Source organism: Oncorhynchus masou, chromosome 23 (genome assembly GCF_036934945.1).
Source record: "Oncorhynchus masou masou isolate Uvic2021 chromosome 23, UVic_Omas_1.1, whole genome shotgun sequence".
NCBI lineage: Eukaryota > Metazoa > Chordata > Actinopteri > Salmoniformes > Salmonidae > Oncorhynchus > Oncorhynchus masou.
In genome coordinates, this window is record NC_088234.1 from 24,481,521 (window position 1) to 24,492,278 (window position 10,758).

Sequence of the window (10,758 nt, forward strand, 5' to 3'; positions counted from 1 at the left end):
TGTTAATTTCACTAGGCAAGTCAGTTAATTGGGGAGGCAGGGTAGCCTAGTGGTTAGAGCGTTGGACTAGTAACCGAAAGGTTGCAAGTTCAAAACCTCTGAGCTGACAAGGTACAAATCTGTCATTCTGCCCCTGAACAGGCAGTTAACCCACTGTTCCTAGGCCGTCATTGAAAATAAGAATTTGTTCTTAACTAACTTGCCTAGTAAAATAAAGGTAAAAAAATAATAATAATTAAGGACAAATTATTTTTTACAATGATGGCCTACCCTGGGCGAATTGTGCGCCAACCTATGGGACTCCCAATCACGGCCAGATGTGATACAGCCTGGATTCAAAACAGGGACTGCAGTGATGCCTCTTGCACTGAGATGCAGTGCCTTAGACCGCTGCGCCACTCGGGAGCCCAAATGCCCTCTATGCTATCCCAGGCCCACCCATGGCTGCTTCCCTGCCCAGGCATGTGAAATCCATAGATTAAGGCCTAATGGATGAATTTCAGTTGACTGATTTCCTTATATGAACTGTAAGTCAGTAAAAACATAACTTTGTCAACTACTAAACTTGAAAAGGCTGTCTCTATGTGCATCTTCTAACGGGAGTCATTACCGTAGAAGGAACTGCACTACAGTATGACGGTGGGCAACAGTGCCGTGAAAGGGCTCCACCTGCGCCACAAACACACACACATGCACAAACACTTTATTTTTGAAGGACATTGGCATGACAGAGTATGTATGTCAGGGAGTCAAAAGGACCTCCCCCTTCTCCCTCTTTCCATTCCTTTTTCTGTATTTTTGTGTAATGTCATAGTGTCACTGGGCACACCTGCCTCTTGCAGCTGTCAATTACTTTACAGAGTTACAGACGGGCATGCAATTACAGTCCGCCTCGCACACTGCCCCACGCTGGTAAATAGCTTCCTCAGCCATTGATCAAAGTCACAATCACACTCCGGCCCGAGTTTCCCAATTCTCTTTTCCATTTTTTCCATCCTCTCCATCCGAATGCATCAACTATGTTGTGGCATCTACTATGTTGAGGCGTGTGAGACTGGTGCTCTATTTAAATCCCAATGCTTGAGCTGTGGGCTTCCCAAAACAAGGGCGGGGTGGGATATTGCTAGCAAGCAAGCAAAGCTAATATCCTAGTAATTTCTAAGACATAGCATGGAGACCCAGAACTCTTGGCTACTGTACATTAACTACCCATCTTTCCTCTCCAGATGCATCATAACTGATTAGACTTTGTATTAATACCCACTGACTTCACACTAGGCTACTCCTATACTATTGAGCAGACACCGCTACATACTGTACATAAAGCTAAATTGCTAATTTCATTTTATGAAGTACGACATAATACTACTATAATTCTACTATGCATACTGGTTTGCCTGTGTGTGCACGCCATTCTAGGCTGTCAGGATACATAGGCATCTTCCTCTGAATCTTCTCCTCACCCGAACACCTGTCTGGACACATAGGCATCCTCCTCTGAATCTTCTCCTCACCCGAACACCCTTCAAATTTAATAGAGCTCACATCTAATGATCAGGTGATATATGTACATCTACGTTCTCATTACGCCAGTGTCAAGTCGTGAGTAGTGGGGAGGCCCGGCTCCCTGGTATGACATTGCTTGTTTGTTTTCCCCGGGATGTGAAAACCCAGTGAAGCAGGAGGTGAGAGGGAGAGAAGTGGAGGAGGGAGGGGTGATGGCGGTGTAATGGAATGAGTGGCGCATGGCATCACACAGTGTTTCGAAGCCAGCGGGCACGTGTTTCCGCGAATGACAGTTCGGTGCAGATGGGTACCTCCTACTCACGCTTGCCGATTTAAATAAAATGGCTGCCGTGATTTCTGCTAAGACTGGTGGCTATGTACTGTCGGTGTCTCTCGTTTGGAATATTCATTCAGTGAGACTATTTTCAGCCCGTCTCTGCTTATCGTTTTAGCCAAGAAATTCCAAATTCAATTGGCGAAGGTTCACAAGGAAGTAACGAAAACACAAGACCTCGAATGTTGGGATTTTCAAATTAGGCACGCACACCTCCGGCTAAAGATCCGAATCTTGTGGTAAACACATGGTAATGAATACATTTCTCTTCACGGCTCACTAGTGGAGGAAACACCGTTAAGTAATGAGGGACGTGAACGGTGATAATGAAATGACTAAAGTACAAGAGGGAGAGAGGGAAAAGGTGGCGAATGTACAACTGCTCAGTGGGAAAACATCTCCTCTCACCCCACGGCCTATTAGCCGAATGGGGCCAAGGTCACCCTTTGTTATCGAGAATGTGACGGGATGACGGGCCTCATGTCAACTCCACTGTTATTAGGAAACTGTTAGGGGAAGCTATTATTGAACAGATGGGGTGGAGGTGGGGAAGGGTGGTCAGGCATGTGCAGGGCTGATACGGGGTTGTGCTGTAAATAGGTGGAATGACCCGTCAATGCTCTGTCACTACTGCAGACCTGAGACCGGGTTAGGTGGGGGAATTTGGTAGTGTCAGTTTGCTTCAAGTTCATGCAGGGTCTCAATACATTCCAGAAGGACTCTCAGAGATGCACACGTTATTGTATCCCAGCACTAACACACTAACATTAAGCCCTCCAGTAGCCAAATCAGTGGTGTTCGTGCTGGGCTGAACTAAATGGACTGAGAAACACTGATATTATTCGAGCTGGCTACAATTTATACAACATGAACATGGTCACAAAGCAGAAATTGTGATTGGCCTGTCTGTGGCATCATGTGCATGAAGAAAACATAATAGAAACCTGTAATCATAAGAAAACTGCTGCTGCAAACTGAGCCGAGCCATGTGTGGTCCCTGACTACCTGGACTGAATGATTGGGCAATTATTTTAGTTGTCGGCATACTGAGACTACAATGCTTGTTTACAATAACATAACATCTACAAATTGTGTTTTGCTATCTCTAGCATTTAGTGAGTTCTTTGGTGGTAAAAACAGCTGTACTTCCCTGTAAAATGACTTGTCTGAATTTAATGCGAGCAGACTTTTTGCAATATTCTCTGTCATTTAATATTGGAATAAGGCTTAATGCTACATGCCATTCGACGCTGTCATTCAAGTAACAGGTTGTCCCGGGGTAAATTAATTTGATTAAAGGTTGTCATGCCAACAATTTCTGCATCAAGCAGGAGCCAATCATCCTACGCAGGAGGCAGAATGATGGTAATGGGTCCTTTTCTATTTGCATAAATCAACTGTGAAAAAGTCACTTTTTCAATTGAGAGATTTTGTTTCCCAGGTTCTTTGCTCCTATAAGACTTAATAGGGCCCTTTGTAGCTCAAATGTAATAGGCCCATTCAATCTGTAATGCAATTTTGAGAATGCAATTTTCAGCTGGGAAAAATGTGATGTTTACCTTTTCATGGCAATTAATGAAAAATATTTTTTTGACAGCGCTCATTTTATCTTTCTTTGTGGGTGTCCAAAGTATGTCCTGAACCTACCAGGTGTAATTGGTGCGATATAAAATACAAAAACACTGAATCCAACTTAACTGCAATGGCACACAAATGATGTTATCTAAAGCCCTTTAATTTGAGGTCTGTGTTAGGTTCCTCTAAATTATTTTGTAAGTAAACATATCAACATTTATCTCCAATTAGAAATATTGATTGGGTCAGTACTGACCCTTCACTGAATAAGAACTTCTAAAATATTATTGTTTATCTTAAGCGACCAATTTTATCCAAATGATTAGACATGTTGTGTAATGTAACACTGTAATTAACCATAGGTAATAGTAATACATTGGGGAAGTGACTCATCAGCGCAGTAGGTAGCCTAGTAGTTAGAGCATTGGGTCAGTAACCGAAAAGTTTCTAGTTCGAATACCCGAGGCGACAAGGTGAAAAATCTGTTGATTTGCCCTTGAGCGAGGCACTAAACCCTAATTCCTATACGGTCACCATTGATGATGGTCGATCCCGGCTGTGACCCCACTTGCCGAGGGTGTCTCAGGGAGAGTTGGATGTGCAAAAAACACATTTACAACTCACACATGTATTAATAAACACTTGCATGTGCGAAATTGGGCAAATAGTTATCATTTGCCAGCAAAGAATGAATAGCGTTAAAAGAGGAGAGTTGGAGTGTAAACCCAAGTTCATCTCGTTTGAGGTCAAATCAAAGTTTATTTGTCACGTGAGTCGAATACAACAGGTGCAGACCTTACAGTGAAATGCTTACTTACAAGCCCTAACCAGCGGTGCAATTTTTTATTAAAAAGTAGATACTAGGTAAACAATAGATAAGTAAAGAAATACAAAATAAATAAAAAACAGTAAAATGACAGTGAAAATAACAGTAGTGAGGTTATATACAGGTGGTACCGGTACAGAGTCAATGTGCGGGGGCACCGCATAGTCGGGCTAATTGGGGTAATATGTGTAGGTATAGTTAAAGTGACTATGAATAGATGATAAACAGAGAGTAGCAGCAGCATAAAAAAGGGGCTTGGGGAGTGGAGTGACACAATGCAAATAGTCCTGGTAGCCAATGTGTGGAGGCACCGGTTAGTCGGGCTAGTTGAGGTAATATGTACATGAATGTGTAGTTAAAGTGACTATGCATAGATGATAAACAGAGGGGTTGGCGGGGGGAGGGGTTGTGCGGGGGAGTGGCGGGACAATGCAAATAGTCCGGGTAGCCATTTGATTACCTGTCCAGGAGTCTTATGGCTTGCGGTTAAAAGCTATTGAGAACCTTTTTGGTCCTAGACTTGACTCTAGAGGTCCTGGATGGCAGGCAGTTTAGCCCCAGTGATGTACTGGGCCGTACGCACTACCCTATGTAGTGCCTTGCGGTCAGAGGCCGAGCAGTTGCCGTATCAGGCAGTGATTCAACCAGTGCAGCCATGCTCTCGATGTTACAGCTGTAGAACCTTTTGAGGATCTGAGGATCCATACTATACCAAATCTCTTCAGTCTCCTGAGGGGGAATACGTTTTGTCGTGCCCTCTTCTCGACTGTCTTGGTGTGTTTGGACCATTCTAGTTTGTTGGTGATGTGGACACCAAGGAACTTGAAGCACTCAACCTGCTCCATTACAGCCCTGTCGATGAAAATGGGGGTGTGCTCAGTTCTCCTTTTCCTAAAGTCCACAATAATCTAATTTGTCTTGAGTACGTTGAGGGATAGGTTGTTATCCTGTTTGGGATAGGGGGCAGCATTTTCACGTTTGGATGAAAAGCTTGCACAGAGTAAACTGCCTGCTACTCAGTCCCAGTTGCTAACATATGCAAAGTATTAGTAGATTTGGATAGAAAACACTCTGAAGTTTCGAAAACTGTTTGAATGATGTCCGTGTGTATAACAGAACTCATATGGCAGGCGAAAACCTGAGATAAATCCAACCAGGAAGTGGGAATTCTGAGGGTTTGTATTTTTTCAAAGCTTGGCCTATCGAAAACACAGTGTCTATGGCGTCAAATTGCACTTCCTATGGCTTCCACTAGATGTCAACCGTCTTTAGAAACTTGTTTGAGGCTTCTACTGTAAAGGAGGGGCTCATACGGGCTATTTGAGTCAGTAGTCTGGCAGAGTGCCACAAACTCGTGATGCACGTTCACGTGAGAGGTAGCTCGCAATCCATTGCTTTTCTACAGACAAAGGAATTCTCCGGTTGGAATATTATTGAAGATTTATGATAAAAACATCCTAAAGATTGATTCTATACATCGTTTGACGTGTTTCTAAGGACTCTAACGGAACTTTTGGACTTTGTCTGGACCAAGTGTTCGCGCCTCATGAAGCTGGATTACTGGGCTGAACGAGCTAACAACAAGGAGGAATTTGGACATAAAAATAATGAACTTTATCGAACAAATCAAACATTTATTGTGGAACTGGGATTCCTGGGAGTGCATTCTGATGAAGATCATCAAAGATAAGTGAATATTTATAATGCTATTTCTGACTAATGTTTACTCCAACATGGCAGATATTTCTTTGGCTGGTTTGGTCTCTGAGCACTGTACTCAGATTTTTGCATGGTGTGCTTTTTCCATAAAGTTTTTTTGAAATCTGACACAGCGGTTGCATTAACTTCTTATGGCTAGGGTTTCCGCTAGCGGCATCCCTCGACAAAATTCCGCTGAAGAAGCATGCAACTCCAGGACACCTACACCACCCGATGTTACAGGAAGGCCATAAAGATCATCAAGGACATCAACCACCCGAGCCACTGCCTGTTCACCCCGCTATCATCCAGAAGGCGAGGTCAGTACAGGTGCATCAAAGCTGGGACCGAGAGACTGAAAAACAGCTTCTATCTCAAGGCCATCAGACTGTTAAACAGCAACCACTAACATTGAGGGGCTGCTGCCAACACACTGACACTGACTTATCTCCAGCCACTTTAATAATGGGAATTGATGGGGAATGATGTAAATATATCACTAGCCACTTTACACAATGCTACCTTATATAATGTTACTTACCCTACATTATTCATCTCATATGCATACGTATATACTGTACTCTACATTATCGACTGCATCCTTATGTAATACATGTATCACTAGCCACTTTAACTATGCCACTTTGTTTACATACTCATCTCATATGTATATACTGTACTCGATACCATCTACTGTATCTTGCCTATGCTGCTCTGTACCATCACTCATTCATATATCCTTATGTACATATTCTTTATCCCCTTACACTGTGTATAAGACAGTAGTTTAGGAATTGTTAGTTAGATTACTTGTTGGTTATTACTGCATTGTCGGAACTAGAAGCACAAGCATTTCGCTACACTCGCATTAACATCTGCTAACCATGTGTATGTGACAAATAAAATTTGATTTGATTTCAAGTGTTATTCACAGAATTAAAGATACATTTCTCCTTATTAAAGGCACAGTCAACTTAGTGTATGTACATTTCTGACAAACTGGATGTGTGATACAGTGAATTATAAGTGAAATAATCTGTCTGTAAACAATTGTTGGAAAATTTCCTGTGTCATGCCCAAAGTAGATGTCCTAACCAACTTGCCAAAGCTAGAGTTTGTTAACAAGAAATTTGTGGAGTGGTTGAAAAACAAGATTTAATGACTCCAACATTTATCCATTGCTGATGTTCTGAAAGAGCTGCAAAATCTGGACCCCTACAAATCAGACAATCTGGACCCTCTCTTTCTAAAACTATCTGCAGAAATGTTTGCGACCCCCATTACTAGCCTGTTCAACCACTCTATTGTATCGTCCAGAGATTGGAAAACTGCCGCGGTCATCCCCCTCTTCAAAGGGGGTGACACTCTAGACCCAAACTGCTACAGACCTATATATATCCTACCCTTTCCTTCTAAGGTCTTCGAACGCCAAGTTAACAAATAGATTACAGACCATTTTGAATCCCACTGTACCTTCTCCACTATGCAATCTGGTTTCAAAGCTGGTCATGGGTGCACCTCAGCCACGCTCAATGTCCTAAATGACATCATAACCGCCATCGATAAGAGACATTACTGTGCAGCCGTATTCATCGACCTGGCCAAGGCATTCGACTCTGTCAATCACCACATTCTTATTGGCAGACTCGACAGCCTTGGTTTCTCAAATGATTGCCTCGCCTGGTTTACCAACTACTTCTCTGATAGAGTTCCGTGTGTCAAATCGGAGGGCCTGTTGTCCGGACCTCTGGCAGTCTCTATGGGGGTGCCACAGGGTTCAATCCTCGGTCCGACTCTCTTCTCTGTATACATCAATGATGTTGCTCTTGCTGCTGGTGATTCTCTGGTACACCTCTACGCAGACGACACCATTCTGTATACTTATGGCCCCTCTTTGGACACTGTTAACTAACCTCCAGATGAGCTTCAAATGCAGGGGAAACTAAATGCATGCTATTCAATCAATCGCTGCCCGCACCTGCTAACCCGTCCAGCATCACAACTCTGGACGGCTCTGACTTAGAATATGTGGACAACTGCAAATACCTGGGTGTCTGGTTAGACTGTAAACCTTCCTTCCAGACTCACAGTAAGCATCTCCAATCCAAAATAAAATCTAGAATTGGCCTCTTATATCGCAACAAAGCATCCTTCACTCATGCTGCCAAACATACCCTGGTAAAACTGACCATCCTACCGATCCTCGACATCGGTGATGTCATCTATAAAATAGCCTCCAACACTCTACTCAACAAACTGGATGCAGTCTATCACAGTGCCATCCATTTTGTCACCAAAGCCCCATACACTACCCACCATTGCGACCTGTACGCTCTTGTTGGTTGGCCCTCGCTTCATATTCGTCGCCAAACCCACTGGCTACAGGTTATCTACAAGTCTCTGCTAGGTAAAGCCCCACCTTATCTCAGCTCACTGATCACCATAGCAGCACCCACTTGTAGCACGCGCTTCAGCAGGTATATCTCACTGGTCACCCCCAAAGCCAATTCCTCCTTTGGTCGTCTATCCTTCCAGTTCTCTGCTGCCAATGACTGGAACGAACTGCAAAATCTCTGAAGCTGGAGACTCATATCTCCCCTCCCTTATTAGCTTTAAGCACCAGCTGTCAGAGCAGCTCCCAGACCACTGCATCTGTACATAGCCCATCTGTAAACAGCCCATCTATCTACCTACCTCATCCCCATACAGTATTTATTTATTTATCTTGCTCCTTTGCACCCCCGTGTCTCTACTTGCACATTCATCTTCTGCACATCTACCATTCCAGTGTTTAATTGCTATATTGTAATTACTTCGCCACCATGGCCTATTTATTGCTTTAACTCCCTTATTTGACCTCATTTGCACTCACTGTACATTGACTCTTTGTTTTCTTTTGTTCTGCTGTATTATTATTTATGTTTTGTTTACTCCATGTGTAACTCTGTGTTGTTGTATGTGTCGAATTGCTATGCTTTATCTTGGCCAGGTCGCAGAACATGTTCTCAACTAGCCTATCTGGTTAAATAAAGGTGAACTAAATGTAAAAAAATAAAAACCTAAGTGTATGTGTCAATGTCGTGTGTACTGGGAGCGGAGTCAGGTGCAGGAGAGCAGAGAGTTGTGAACAAGTGCACACTTTATTTAGGCAGGAGAAACCAACAGATGGACGCCACTGCGTCAAAACCTCCAGCCAATGCAAAAGTGCAAACACGCAAACAGTCCCAATAATATTGTATAAACACAATAACATACCTAGTGAAATAAAACACGGAATAAACGCATACCAGTAAAGCGCGTCAAAATAGACACGTAACACAAAACAATCATGACATGAGGGGGAACAGAGGAATAAATACATGTAGTGTGACTGGGGAATGAAAACCAGGTGTGCAGGGAACAAGACAAAACAAATGGATAAATGAAAAATGGAGCGGCAATGGCTAGAAAGCCGGTGAGGTCGACCGCCGAACGCCGCCTGAACAAGGAGAGCCAACTTTGGCGGAAGTCATGACAGTATGTAAACTTCTGACTTCAACTGTATATAATACTGTGCACTTTCTTGAATTTGTTCTGTATATTGGGGACTGTGAAAATACCCCTGGTGACATGTCTGGTGTGGTAAGTGTTTGTGTCAGAGCTGTGTGTAAATTGACTATGCAAACCATTTGGGATTGGCATGAAGAATGTTGAGTTGGTCAGAAAAACATGGTAAGCTACTTAGTGAGTTTAGATAATGGCCTAGTTGGTAGCAAGCTAGCAGCGTTTTACACTGGCTAGCTTACTGAATAATTAACTGAACTGCAATGATCATAAACCACTATTATCTAGCTAGCTACGGTAGCTAAATATTGTCAGATGTAAAGCAAAGGGGATTGTTGAATGTCAGAAACGATGCATGTTGGCTAGCTAGCTCTCATTAGTTAACGTGAAAATTGCAATCAATTCATATGAATGCTATGTCACAAAAATGGCATGCATATTTTTTATCTGCTCTATTGCTGTCATTTGCAGACATGAATCATGAAGAAGGCAAACTGATACATGAATCCTAAATACAGGTTTGCAGGTTTATCATCTGATTTATTGGAGCCTGGTGAAGATGGATTCAACCATACTCTAAGGCAGAATATTTATCTGCATCCAGGTGGAGGCTTGATATCAGCAGGAACATGCAGTACTCTGTGTCAGTAAGTCATGATGTTATTGTTTTCTTTACATTTCATGATACAATTTCAAAAGTTAATACTCCACTCGTAGAATGAGTGGAAAAAACTCTGCCATACACCTTTCTACTCCTGGAGTAACTCCCTGTCAGAGAGACTGTGATTGGAGGGTTAAGCAGGAGGCCCTGGGCCAGTGATGGGTCAGGAGTGAGGGCTTTCTCTCTTTCAAGGACCTCCAGAGCCTTTTGATCAACTACATGCAATCCCTCTAAAGCACAAAAAGTAAGCTCCATTCATAATACTATACTTGATTCACTTTATAAACCTTCACTATGGCAGTCTGCCTCTGTGATGACATAGCATATTACGCAGGGCCATTGGTTGGATTGGATTTACCATAACCACTCCAAAATTCATGCTCTCTGCTCTATATACGTCTCCCAGACTTCAATAAAAATGAACATGTCCATCCCCAAGTGAGTCTGCTGGGCTATGGAACTCAAAAAATCCTGCCACCCTCTTGTCAGCTATCCGCAAACCGTTCCCTGAGGAAAGGATGCAACTATTAAGTTTTGTGAACAACTCATTTCCATTTTTGTAATGTAAGATTACGAAACAGTAACTTCTTCATGGCATGTTTGTCACGTGTACAG